General features: G+C 47.8%; 1 long non-coding RNA gene across 8 annotated transcripts in view; it reads right to left on the reverse strand.

The window, feature by feature from the left end:
• Positions 1-14,130, reverse strand: part of LOC138467827 (uncharacterized) — a 217,354-nt gene that overhangs the window by 149,226 nt on the left and 53,998 nt on the right. For 7 of the 8 annotated variants that reach the window (XR_011268154.1, XR_011268149.1, XR_011268151.1 and 4 more), the window contains one exon: positions 11,871-13,952. The exons of the other annotated variant lie outside the window; for it this stretch is intronic. This is a non-coding gene — a long non-coding RNA (uncharacterized lncRNA). Of the gene's footprint in view, positions 1-11,870; positions 13,953-14,130 lie in introns of those variants that run through there. 8 annotated transcript variants of the gene reach the window in all.

Below are 14,130 nucleotides of genomic sequence, written 5' to 3' on the forward strand. Positions count from 1 at the left end.
ACACTGAGCCAGCGTCTCGGCATGCCGTTCTTACCCAGATCCTCCAGGCTTCTTATTCTGCAGATCTGTGCTCCTTGGCTCCTCTGGTCCAGTCAGCATCCCAAGCTTGCTCTCTCTCTATGGCAGAACCATCCTTTTTATACTGCAGGTGAGAATCAATTGGAGTCAGGTGTGCACAGTTGGGAAAAAGTGCCTGCCCTTGCCTGACTATTAATGGGACAATTCAAAGGTGTTAGATGTGGGTCTCACTTTGTATCCCCATGTTGTTTCTATGGGTAATCCTCATTGCTCCCGATCGCCTCTTCCCTGTCCTAGTACTTATTGGAAATGGGGAGATGGGGTGAGAGTGGAAATACCCCGGACAGACTGAGGGAGCCTGAACTTGTCTCCTATTCTTTTCAGTACCAGGTGTGGGGACTTGTTGGGGCCTATCAAGGTGAGGGAGTGATGTTAAATCCATTTGTTTATTGGAGGGGGATAACTGGGAGGAAAGGGGTGGGTTCCCAGAATATCCTTTGGGTTTTGAGGAAGGAGAGACAATGTTAGGCTCAAGAGTTGTGAAAGGGTTTGTTCTCCCTAGGAGTCCAAGATATTGTATCTTCCCTTTTCGTGAGGGAAGGTCAAGGGGTAGGATGAGACTTGGGTGACAATATCCCATGAAAAACAAGAGTGGGTAGGATGGATTGGGGTAAGGAATACAATGTCTTGCCTTCGGATGCTCTCCCCACAATCCCCAAGGACACCCTGCCCATGTGATCGTCCCTCGATTGTCCACCCCCAGGGTTGGGATCGAAGAGTGATGCCCTTCCCTGGCCACCTGAACAATGAATCCCTGGGGATTACTTGTGAGGACGCCCTGAGGTTTCTCACATTCCCCACCAAATGTATGGAGATTGCAGAGATGGGGTTTCCAGGAATGCATTGCGTGACGTTTGCATTTTCTTAAACATTCTTCTGGAAACTTTAAGCATTTGCTCCTCCAGTCTATTTGAGGGTTATGCTTCTCCAACCATGGCAAGCCCAGTATAACTTGCATCTGTGGCAAGTCGATGAGAGGTGATTCATTCTCTGTGTCCATCCTGATACTAATGACACTAGATCGGAAGACAAAAGGAGTGCCGTCAACATCCACCACATTTTCCACAACCTCCTTTTATCGAGTAAGCACACCTATCCGGTTTGCAAAGTTTTGGTCTATGTAATTACCAATGGCTTTGCAATCAATATTTGCCTCTAGGGCATGTATCTTCTGGGGCTCACATGAACTGCCTAAGGTGACTGGAATAGCAAAATGTGAGACCTGTCAAGCTCTCTCAAAGCTCGACAGCTGGGACTCTACACCTGCCAGGCTTATTAGTTTTCCGCCTGAGGAGAGGTAATTTTGCTGGTGGATTCCATCGATCCTATTGGCTTGCGAGGTGGCATGACCGGACAATTCCGCAGGAAGTGGCTTGCTTCACCACAGTATAGACACAACTGCAGTTCTCGTCTTCGATTCCATTCCTCTTTAGTCAAAGGCACCCAATTCCCCCCCCAATTGCATTGGTTCTGGCACAGGTTCCGCACGATGGGTAGTCTCTTTTGGCCAGGCATACATCGGTCTTAATTAGGCTCTAGAACAATCGCCCTTCCTTTCCTGCAAACAGTGATCTAACTGCACAACAAGTTTGACGAATTCTGAGCAAAAGGTTGTGGGATTTACAACTTGAGCTAGAACGTCCTTTAATTCCCCACGAGGACCCCTATGAAATAATGAAGTTGTCTTTTCTTCAGGCCAATTTGTCTCTGCGACTAGCCAATTAAATGTAGTAATGTACGCTAACAAATCCTGTGAACCCTGCCATAGCGATAAAAGCTTGTAGTCTAGGGCCTGTGCTTGAGACTTCCTAGCAAACTATTTCTCCAATTGCCCTTGAAATCCCTGGAGTAACAGATCATTGCGCTCCACAAGTGCTATGGACCAATTGGCTGCATATTCCCTCAAATATGACAAAACAAATACCACCTTAGTTTGGTTGTTAGTGAATGTCCCCGGTCTACAGAGGAAATGTAGTTTGCATTGATTCATGAAAACGTATTTAAGAGGATCTCCTCTAAAGCTTTCAGGTGGGCCTAGTGAAATGGAAGCGGGAGGAATTACCTGAATAGGGTCTGGCACAGAAGGAGCCGGGGCGGAGGCTATATGAACACGGAATGGAGCTTGACCCGCTTGCGTTTGTGTTAATCTTCTGGCTAATTCTTCAGTTTTATCGCTATTAACCACTAACTCCCGCCATAGGGCATTTGTCTCAGACCTAGCTGCATGTACCTCCGCTAGAGTTCCTCTAATAAAATGGATAATTGATCTACATCTGAGGTCTCCATCACATCCAGGTGAGACCAAAAAAAACGTGGGCTTAGCGTTCTGTAACGCTTACCTGGGATTTAGCAGGGAAGGACAAAGACCTACAGTATATGTGGACCCCCTGGCACATACAGAACTGAGGAGTTATGCCCAAGCCTCTTAATGAGACAAAGGCCTGTGGTACCAAGCTGATGCACACTCGCTCTTGCCTCCAAAGAGATAGGATTATATTGTGTGGGAATGGCGAACTGCGATGGGAAATGTTGTTCTCTGTGCTCTTGATAATAGTGAATGGATTGATTCGCTTGTGGACACAGAATAACAGTTTTTGGGGCTTTTAGGTCAAGAACACATTAATTCTCACTGCAGCGAGATCCTTGGTAGGAAAAAATGTACCAAGAAGTGCTTACCAGTCTCCTATTCTGTAGATGTCTGGAATGGTGTAGATGTCTGGAATGCAGTTCTCGGGGAATGCCGGGTTAGAACCTTGTTCAAAATCCAATAACTAAACTCTTCATCTTCCTTTCTCCAGGTATGATACGATATATGTAATTTATTATGTGCTGTACACAAGTGTTTGTAGGCACAACAATACAAGGGATGGAAGAGAGGGGACAGACAAGTCAAACGATCTTACTAGGCATTGTATTATTCAGATCGGGCAAGTGCAACGACGTAAAGAGCAGGGGGAAGGGAGGAGGGGAAGTGCCAGGGGGAGGTAAGGGGGGAGTGCAATAAGAGCAGCATTGCTCTGAGCAAGGGCAACCAGGGCAGCGCAGCACTGGGTAAGTGCAAGGAGGCAAGGGACTGTGGGGTTACAGTTACAGTACCTAAGTGTGCAGTAGGACCAGAGGCAGTGCAGGGCAGATTGATCATGGAGGAGCCTGGTACTCAGTAAGACTCTGAGGGTAGCCAAGCAACCAGTCGTTGCAGCAGACAGGTAGGTCTGCAGGGAGAGAGAGAAAGAGAGAAAGCAGAGGAGAAAAGGAAGGTGTTGAGCTGCTTCTGGAACTTCATGCGGTCCGGCTCAAGTTTGAAAGTGGCAGATAGGCCATTACAGAGGGAAGCACCTGCAGAGGAGCGAGATCTCCCCCCCCCACTCTCTGCCTGGAGAAGCATCTGACCATCAGAGAGTTTGGGGTGGGTGAGCGAAGGGCTCAAGAAGCAAGGTATTTTGGAGGAGAGAGTTGGATGTAGTATGGGGCCAGACCCCAGACAGCCATGTGGACGATGTAGAGGATCTTGAACTTGATCCTTGCAGCCACCAGGAGCCAGTGGAGAGATTTCAGGGCTGGAGAGATACAGTCCCTGGGCTTGAGGCCAAGGACATGTCTCACAGTCTTGTTCTGGATTAGTTGCAGAGGGCAGAGAGTAGAGGAAGGCAGATTGAGAAAGAGGTTGTTGCAGTCGTCCAGCCTAGAGAGAACCAGGGCTCTGGAGACAGTGAGCTTCTGGGGGAAAGTGAAAACGAAGAATACCTCTGAGGAGGTGCAGTTGGTAGTGGGCCTTCTTGGCAAGGTCAGTGATGTTAGGGGAGAAGGAGAGAGTGGAGCTGAAGATCACACTAAGGTTTTTAGGCTTACAGAAAGGTGAAGGAAGAGGGTCCAAGGAGGGCGAGCAGAGTGAGAGAGGGAAAGCAGGAGCAGGGGTTCCAATTAGAAGGATCTACGTCTTACTGGCATTAAGGCAGAGATCATTGGAGGCGCACCAATCCTGAATCGCAGGTAGACAATCAGGAATGACCGAGAGAGTAGAGAAGGCTGAGGGGAGCCTGAAAGTGAGCAGAGTGCCATCAGCATAACACTGACAGTAAGGGGAGAAGGTAGAGATTGGGTGGGGCAAGAAGACATTGAAGAGCCATGGTGAGAGGAGAGAGCTCTGGGGAACACCATATGTGGAGAGAGAAGTGGTGGAGATAAAGGACCCAAGTTGGACCTGGGATGGTCGGACCAGGAGGACAACCACTCCAGGGCCTGATCCGCGATGCCCAGGTTCTAACAGAGTCATTTGATCAGGATGGCATGATTGACCGTGTCAAAAGCAGAGGAAAGGTCAAGGAGGATGAGGACGGATGGAAGGCTGCAATCAAGATTAGTGAGCAGATCTTCACGGGTGTTCAGGAGAGCAGTTTCTGTGCCTTTGGCTGCTCTGAAGCCAGACTGATGGTCATGGAGACAACCAACAGATTCAGTTTGGAGAGTAAGGTGGGAGATGGCTATGCTTTTGCAAGAGTTTGCCCAGGAAAGGAGTGACAGAGATTGGGCAGACAGATAGGATCAGCAGAAGGCTTTTTAAGGAGGGGGTGCCCAAGGGAGTGCTTGAGGAGAGAGGGTAATGATCGAGCAGCGAAAGAGTGATTGCAGAAATCTGCCAAGTCTGGAGCGAGGGTGTCAATGTGGTCCTTGATGGTTCTGGAGGAGCAGAGAAGCACCAGTTCGGAAGACACTTTCTTAGATCAGACTTGTCTAAAAACATCATCTGGTGTTGTCGAAGAGAAAGAGGAGAAAGGAGGAGAGGGAGAGGCAGCCAGAGGGGGGCCGAGAGAGGTAGAGGAAGAGGTAGAGGAGAGAGGACAGGATGTCCTGAGTTTTAGTGGTGAAGTGAGAAGCCAGAGGTGTACAGAGGGCCTGGAAGGTAACTGGAGGGGTGGAGACTGCAGAAGGACTGGCCATCTCCTTGCAGATCCTACTCTCTTCTGTGACAAACACTTGTACAAAACACTTGTGGCTTTGACAAGTAGCAGTCTTTATAAATCCATCTCTCTTTAAATTAAACAAGTCAAATATGCGTATCCTTGTTTTTAAGGTTCTTTTGTTTAACAAAAAAACAAATGTCTTTGTTTTTAACAGTGGAAAGTAATCATATCCATGTTTGAACATAGGGAAACGTATGCCTTTGTTTTTCTTTTTAACAGCTTCCAACTATAAAAAGCTTGCACACAGCTGAAGAGAATTAGCGGCAAAACAAAGTAAGTCGTTTTCAGTTCACTCCATTACTAATGAACGTGGCTGCTGCTATGGCACTGCAGGTCCATGCAAGCACCAACCTAATTGCAAAAAGCATGTGAACAATCTCACAGACGCTGGAATAAATATAATTTAATGACCGCCTCAGAGGATCAGTAACCTCACGAACACCGCGAAATGACTGTACTTTGGGAAACACGTCGCTGCATGATAGGATATGGCATTTACCACTCCGTTGCGTCTTCTGGGGTGTCTAAGAACAGAGCTCTATTTTGGTGGTACACCTTCAGTTTCGCCGGGTACATTAACATATTTGTAGCCCGCCTCTCACAGTCTTTTCTCATTGACCCATAGTTCATTCATCGTCTCTGCACCAAGAGTGTATAGTCCAGGTACGATGTTATATTCGCTGATGCTCTTTGTATCGTGCCTCCTTTCCAGAAATGTTCTAGTATCTTTTCCTTGTCTCGATAGTTCAGGATTTTGGCAATTATTGGTCTTGGGGGGCTCCTGGTGTGGCCTCCTTGTTATGGCTCTGTGTGCTCTTTCCACTGTGAATCCTTGAGTGAGCGCCCCTCCTCCAATTTCTTGCAGCAGCATCGTCTCGACATAGTCCGTTGGGTTTGATCCCTCTTCTCCTTCCGGTAGTCCCACAATACGTATTTTTTCTCCGGGTGTGTCCCTCTGCTTCTTCCGCTCTATTTTCCAGGTTGCTCACGCGTTGTTTCAGGATGTGGATCTCCGATGTATGGGACGCACATGCAGCTGTAATTGGGGTGACTTCTTTTTCCAGTTCGCCTGTTTGTTCTGCTAGCGCTCTGACGTCTTGTCTGAGTAGATTCACTTCCTCCTGAACTGCGCCAACTCTGAGTTCCAGTGCTGCCTTCAGATCGACCATGGCTGACTCCAGTTTAGTTTCCCACGCTAGTTTCAGGTGTGCAATTGCTTCCAGGATCTGCTGATCTTTGCATGCTGTGGCAGTGTCCGTATGGTGGGGTCTTCTCCTTGCCCCTTCTATTGACTGCGGTGTTCTTGCGTATTCCACCAGCATGGGTTGTTTTGCTTTTGCCTTGGTCTGTTTGCTCGCCATCTCGATGTTGTCGTATGCTTCAATTTGGGCTATCGGGAATGTGGTCTCCGGCTCTTCAAGACTGTTTTGTAGTCAACTGTGCTGCATGAGGGAGGCTGTGGTTGAAGTCTGTGTGTGCTATTTTTATTGTTTCTCGAGTGGGTTGGGCTCCCCCACGTCTCTGGCCGCTGCTACTTCTATTGTCTTTGTAACCCTGCCCTTGTTGGGCTGTGTCACTGCCCGCACTCTCGAAGGTTCGTGGTGCTGCTCCGGCCCTGTGTCGGACCCGGCAGTTCCTGTTTGTGATTGCAGTATTTCGCTCTGGGTGGGTGCCTTGGACTTGTCCCCCCTCTTGAAAGCCCCGTCGGGCCCCTCCTTCGCTGCTATATTCTTCCGGGTGACAATTTCGTTTTCCTCTCGGTTGTGCGCTGTGCCGTGGTTCGCCAATCAGGTACTCTCTTGCGTGGCACTTATAGTGCACCTCTGTCTTGCTCGAGCCAATTGTATTAGTGGATCTCCATGGGGCAGTCTCATTTGCCCGGCTCTCAATTTGGTTGCCAGCACATCTGTTTCTATTGACAAGTTCTGTGCGTGCTGTCTAGTGTTTGTACGTGTTATGCCCTTGTGCTGCGTATGTGTCGGGCACAATTGGCATACATATGACCCCCTGTCCGTACCGCATTACCCGGTGCGAGTCTCTAGTTGCCTCTGTTCTTCTTCTGGGCCCGCTCAAGTTCAGCTGCAGGGCATTGCAGCTTCCTGGTGCCACAAAAGCATCACCTGAGGCCGCAGCAGGACTCCACACATCCACCCTTTGGTCTGGGTCTTACAGATCCCCACTCAGTAGGTTATGGTCGTGGGCGGTTCCTTTGTTATGCTGACAGGGGTTCTGTTCCCAGCTACACGCTGCCTCCTCCTGTCACCTCTTGCCACTCTTCTCAGCCCACTGCGCCGGCCCACTCTGCTTTATACTTTGGGCTCCCCTCTGGGGCGGACAGGACACCGGCCCACTCCCAGTGGCTGCCCACCGGTCCTTGGTTTGTTTCTCTGGCTCTCTCCGGTGCCGGCACGGTGAGATTTCGCGTGCGTGCTTCTGAGTGCTCGGTGAGCGCTCTCCCAGATGTCTTAGGGGAGGCGCTGTGCGCCGTTGTTCTTTGAGTCTCCAGACCAACCTCCAACTTATCTAGCTAAGTGTGTCCAATTTGTTGCCGTTTGTGTCTCTGTCCAGGCAGTATGTCTATTATGCCTGCCCAGTCATGCACCAGACATCTGTGCTCCGTGCGATCTTATGGGCGCTCTCGTTGTTGTTTATTAGGCATTGCCCCGTGCTAGCATTGCACTCGTAGCCTTGTTTCCTGCGGGCGCTACTCATTCATCCTCGCACGTATCTTGCCTCCACCAGCGTTTCCGCTCGCTGTTCCATCCGACCTGTGACTGTTGCCCAGTGTTCTTTTTCTGTGTCCGCTTTGTTGGTCTGCCCGTGCGGTTGGATCCACCTGAGCTATTGTGTCAATGTGGGTCCGTCCTCCACGCTGGGTGCCTGGTGCTCCAGTTCTTCGCCTTGCCTGCCCCTGCTCACTTCTGTGTGAGTGATCGGAGCCGTGTTGGGGGCTCTGCACTTGGGCGATGTCCCATGTACTGGCGAGCAACCTATGCGGAAGTTCAGCCACTGACGGACAGACCGCTTGCCCCACGCTTGTTGTCGGGTTCGCAGTCCCGGCGGTAACTCTCCCCCAGCTCTCAGTATGGTCCGCACGTGCCCTCACAAGCGCTGCACGCCGATCCTGCTTCAAGGCCTCTTCACCATTCATGGTCCGGCCGCGGCATCTATGTGCGCTCCGATGTCGCCAACCATTTACTGCCTCGCCCCACTCCTTTGTTCTTGGCAGTTCACCATCTTGGATTATCCCTCGGCGAGCCGTCTCGATCTTCCAGGGCTCAGAACTTCAGAGTTACGTTATCCAGCGAAGCAAAAACACGCTCCGGGCCAGCCTCGCTGGTTCACACATGTGCACTAGTATTTTCATGTGTTGCCTGTAGTTTTTTTGTGCACTTTTATGCCGGATCAATGGAGGATCAGCAAGAGCTCCTCCAGGAACACATCAGTCTACAATGCCCTGTAGCCACGCCCGCGCTGGCCCTCGTCAAACATGGTGACGTTTCCATACATGCACGCTTCTACGTGTCAAAAGTGGGCAACCAGACCTAACTAGGCTGTGCCGAAGTCGAGGTCCTCAAAATCATCCAGTTTGCATATGGGGTGTTCCTAGATGTGCAGGCGCTACTGAAAAGATTCCAGAACCTCTTCACGTGCATTGGTCGAATGGCAGGAGAGCCAGTCCGCCTCCACATAGATGACACCATCCAGCCAGTGGTGTTGAAACATTGACAAGTACTGTTCCATCTTCATGACAGAGTGGAACAAGGGATACAAAACCTTGTCAATATAGACGTCATTGAGCGAGTGGAGGGCCCCACCCAATAGGTGTCCCCAATAGTCATTGCCCAGAAGTCAAAACAGCTAGATAGTGTCTGCATCTGTGTCGACATGAGCCTGCCAAATAAGACAATAAAACGGGAACAACCCCTAACACCAACACTGGATGACATCATAGCTGAACTGGAAGGCAGAACCTTTTTCTCCAAACTCGACCTACGCTCAGGATAGAACCAGCTACTGCTCCACCAAGACAGCCCATCTATAACCACATTTACAACACATTTCGGCATCTAGTCAGTGGCTGAATTTTTCAGAACGCCATACGGGGAACCATGGCGGGATTGCCTGGAACCCTAAATTGACGATATCCTGATGCACGCTAAAATGGATGGCGAGCACCTGGAACGACTCGAGAAGGTACTGACCAGAATACAGTTGCTGGGGTTGACCCTTCACCACAAGAAATATGAGTTCCTAAAGAGGAAAATAGAGTTCTTTGGCTTTATGGTCTAAGAAGGAGGACTGTCAGCTGATCCAACCAAAGTAAGGGACATACAAGAGGTGAAAGCACCAAAATCTGTCTCTGAAGTAAGGAGCTTCCTAGGAATGGTCACTTACTGTGGCCATTTCATTGAAAACCTGGTGACGCTCTCCGAACCCCTGCGTAACATTACGAAGCAGTCCACAATGTTCGGTGATATCAAGGGGACTCTATACAGACCCTCCAGTTTATATCGATTTTGTGATCCCACAAAATGCCACGAAAACTGGCTTTTTTATTTAAAAAGCGCAAAAACAGTGGGTTTTGCAAAAGCACCCACAAGAATGGCAGTTTTTGCAAAAACAACTAAAAAAAATAAATAAATTTTTCACTCAAGAAATGAAATTGCGCCAACAGATCTCATCACTTTGCGCAAAGAAAAGAGCAGTCCAATCCGAAAAAGTGCATCGGTATGGGTGCATGGATACCAAAGAGGAGCGTGCCACGCAGCTCCGTGGGATCCCAATTCCTGACAGGCTAAACAGCTCTTCCAGCACGCGCATCCAACCCGCTTCTGCTGCTCGACTAGATTTAATAGCAACAAATCAGTATGACTAGTCCCGGGTACCCACACGCCTCTGGCGCGTCAGCATGTACAACACCACTGCACAGCGCGCTCTACTTTCAGGCTCTGGGATGTCAAGGTCTAGCAACACGAGGCAGCTATTTTGCATCTGAAATTTAATACTGTAAGAGGAAATTGCTTTTGAGAGATAAGGGTTGACTATTACTGACAGACCATTTCAAAACAAAAAGAAACCAATGAGTCGTATCTTCCTTCCACATGCCTGTCGAATTCGCCCTGATGAAGGACCATCATGTTAGGTCTGAAATGCATTGGCAATTGTTTGGAATTCTGCTTCCTCAACTAAAATGAACTTTTGAAAATTAAAAAAAGCCACAAGCAAAACCATAAAGGATCATTGCCTATCTTTTTAGATGGAATTCTAACAATTATCATTTGTTCCATTAAGCATCATATGAAAGAGTGAAATACGTTTCAGTAGTTTTTACTACAGCATTGGAGACCCAAGGTCTGATTAAAGCTTTTCATCAGACACATTTTTCTGTTTTGTATTTTTCCAGTGCATTGTACACTGGGTCACTTGGGTTCGCCATTAATCACACAAGGAAAGCTACAAGCTATCATACGAAAGTAAAGTAAATCAGCGGTGCTTGCTCATATTCTTCGTTTTCGCCTCTTATATGCGCCCATTCCGATGGCCTTTTTCACCACATTGCGCAAATTCAGGGGCATTTCTGCGCATTTAAAAGCCCATCCCCAATTGACAAGATACGCTTTTAAATGTGCAGAAATTGTAGGCAACCCTATGCACCTGCTTTGAATAGGTGCAAGGGGGTGGACAGGGTATTTACTAACTACTGCAATACTTTTAAGTGTTCCTGCTGCTGTCTCACATTTCTTTTCCTCAAACGGACTAAAAATGTGTGTTTTTTTGGGGTCGCATTTTACAGCGGCATGCCCTATGGGCCTGTCACGGTGAAATGCGCGGGGAGCCTGTAGGACATTGTCGGGAGAGCACTTCCAACACAAACGTATTCAAGGCGGCTGCAAAGTTCATCATTTGTGCTACAGCTCAGCCCTGTGGAAATGCGCAGATCACCTTTTGAGACTAGGGTGACCTAATTTCCACAAATGGGTTATCTAAAAATAGCATATCCTCTGCTCTATTTTTAGATGCCCCATTTCTTGAGGATCTGGGCCAAAATCTACAGTTTTCAGAAATTATAAAATGGTCACAATATGAGAGGAAAGGGAGAGAAAGGGGGAGTGATGGGTGAGCTGTGGAGTGGTAGGCAAGAAAGCAGAGGGAGAGCAGTGGATCAGAGGGGGAAGCAGTGGGCCAGCGAGCAGAGAGGAAGAAGTGGGACGGTGAACCAGAAATCAGAGAGGGAGCGGAGGTAAAGAAAGTAGAGGGAGCTTAAATAGGCATGCACATTAAACCAAAAAACGTATCCAAAACAAACACTGTTCACGCAAACCAGTAGAGGGAGCTTGTGTTCCGGGGAGTCAGGAGGCCAAAAACAGAGGGGTTGGCTGGAAAGAGGCAGTGAGCTGCAGATTGGGAGAAAGAATGAGGGAAGAGTGTGACAGAATGGCAGAAAGGATGCAAGAAGTAGCATGAAAGAATGAAGGACTGTATACTGCATGATGAATTGGGGAGCGTAAGGTGTGTGTTGGCAGTATGGTTTGGAGTTTGGCAGGGACTGGAGAGTGCAAATTGTGACTTGGCAGTGTGATAGAGCATATGCGTGTGTATGACTGAGTGAGAGGTTCAGGAATACAATTTGTGATGGGGAATTGGTGAGACATGTGAGATGTGTTGGTGAGAGAGGTGTGTGGGTGTTTGGGGGATTGGAGAACAAAGGAGGTGAATATTTTCAGCATTGCAACTTATAATGATCAATACCGTTAATAATATTAAATAGGCATGCACATTAACCAAAAACGTATCCAAAACAAACACTGATCACCCAAGCAAGAGACATTCTGGGACTCTTCCGATTTAATTGATACAAAAAGGTACAAATAATGACACCCTGGCTCGCTTGTATCCTTGCACACTGCCTCTTTCCTGCAATGTGACAATCTTGCACCCTCCAGTCAATAGAAAATGTGCTGCAAAAATGATGCAACAAATAAAGGTTTGTGCTGCAAAATTTGCCATATTATGCCGCATATTTTGCCATTTCGTGCTGCAATATCCTGGAGGGTCTGTGTATCAGAAGACTGCACCCGGCTTTCTTTGACCCAAGTAAAGACACAGAAATCATTGTGGATGCCACTCTGTACGGCCTAGGGGCCATACTCATGCAAGCAATCCAGGATGGCACCACGCGCAGTGGTGCTTACGCCAGCAGTGCCCTCTCCCCCATAGAGCATAGGTACTCCCAGATCGAGCGCGAGGCGCTGGCAGTACTGTGTGGGTGTCATCATTTCCACGTGCACATTTACGGGAAACCAGTTTGCATGGTCACGGACCACAACCCTGCTGCACATTATGACAGAAAGCTCAGCAAATCCACCACTGTGAATTGAGAGATGGCTGCTCGCGCTTCAAGCGTACAGCGTCAACCTAGTGTACAGACAAGGGCAAAACAATGCCGCTGATTACCTGTCCAGAAACCTGCAACCCAAAAGCATGGTTGCACAAGAGGATGTCACTGAGAGAGAAAAATACATGGAGATGATCACTGAGGGGACAATCCCCAAATCCATGGAAGTTTCTGAGCTCAGAACAGCATCGAAACATGCTTCCAAAAGATTTAGGAAAAGAGTTTTGATTAAGCCAGGATGTATCTCTTGTGTGTAAGACAGGTGGTATTACTATAGGGTAAGTCTAGTGTACTGGAAAACCTCAAGAGAATTTGCAGCTGTCACTTTGCATCTTTGCCTTCTATGCTAGAGCACTGAAATGTCGTTAACTAAGTTAGCCGATTTAGTATACAAAACTACAAATCCACCCCACAATGTCACAAACCAACCTGTAAACTCCCTCATTTCAGTTCTCACCTCTAGCTAACATGGCATAACACCCAATGAACTCCCACAAGTACAAATCACTGCACTAAAATACGCACTTTCAGTGACCTAAACAGAAGGTCTACCTGCATGACAGACTGCCGACAGCGACTTTACCCAATATCACTATGAACAGCTAACAATTACTTTGACCATCCACCACACCCAAGAAAACACTTGCTGACCACACACGAAATCATAGACAATACCCATGTACCATTTACAAGTTGCCCTAACCAACAAATTCACCAGATCAACTATATAGTTCTACACACAAGAGCACTTGCATCTTCAGTTTCACACAGCAACACGTGAGCTATAATTACGTTGTCGATTAGTAGCAGGGGCTGATGTAGCAACCAAACTCAGTTGTGGGGATGTTCCAATTCCATTGTTTTTAAAGACCATAATCTGAATGATTGAGCAGGAGTGTGGGAACGTGTAGGTGTCACTTCACTGTCTAAACAGTCATGACCGTCATACTGTAACAAGGACACCCTGTAGAGAAGACGTGGTGATAGAGTTCAGCTTGTCAAATTAGATCTGTTTGACAAAACATTTATAGCACACAATTGACTGTTACTTGATAGTGCAATACTTTGTAGTTGTTGCGCAGCTACATCTTTGGGAACTGCAACATTACACAGAGACATCTGCCAAATCACTGCTGTGTCTTTCAATTGTCCAGGTGGGTCTGAGGGAGGAACGTAGGAGGAATGACGAACATTAGCCATCCCTGCCAAAAGACTTGGGTTTTCCAGCTTTTGTGACCATAACTGTGAACAGCCATTACTAAGTTTGGGAATAGTCAGTTTCCACCCATCAGATTTTACAATATAATTCTCTTTGTTTTCTTTTGTTTCTTTCACTGCATCTTCTTCTTGTAGTTCACGCAACACTACGTTTTCCAGTGCTTCCCACAATCCATTAGTAGCTGCTTTTCCTCCTCTGCCTTTCTTTTTAAAGCCTGAATTAGTCCCTCTGCATCACAATAGGTTTGAATTATTTAGTCAACTCTTTTTCTGCACCTTAATACACTGTTTCTTGGCTGCGGGTATGAAAAAGGCAAGTCAAAACCTCAAAATGTGACTATCAATACAACAAACGTTTTGCTTGAGCTGTACAGTGGGGTAAGCAACTTCCCTTAGGCGCGATCCGATCCGTCCCCTTAGTTTCCTTTTTGCTTATTCTTGCGCTCCTTGTCACTTTCCCTCCCTCCCCATGCA

The sequence above is a fragment of the Ambystoma mexicanum genome, chromosome 4q, assembly GCF_040938575.1.
Source record: "Ambystoma mexicanum isolate Mex_15411 chromosome 4q, UKY_AmexF1_1, whole genome shotgun sequence".
Lineage (NCBI taxonomy): Eukaryota > Metazoa > Chordata > Amphibia > Caudata > Ambystomatidae > Ambystoma > Ambystoma mexicanum.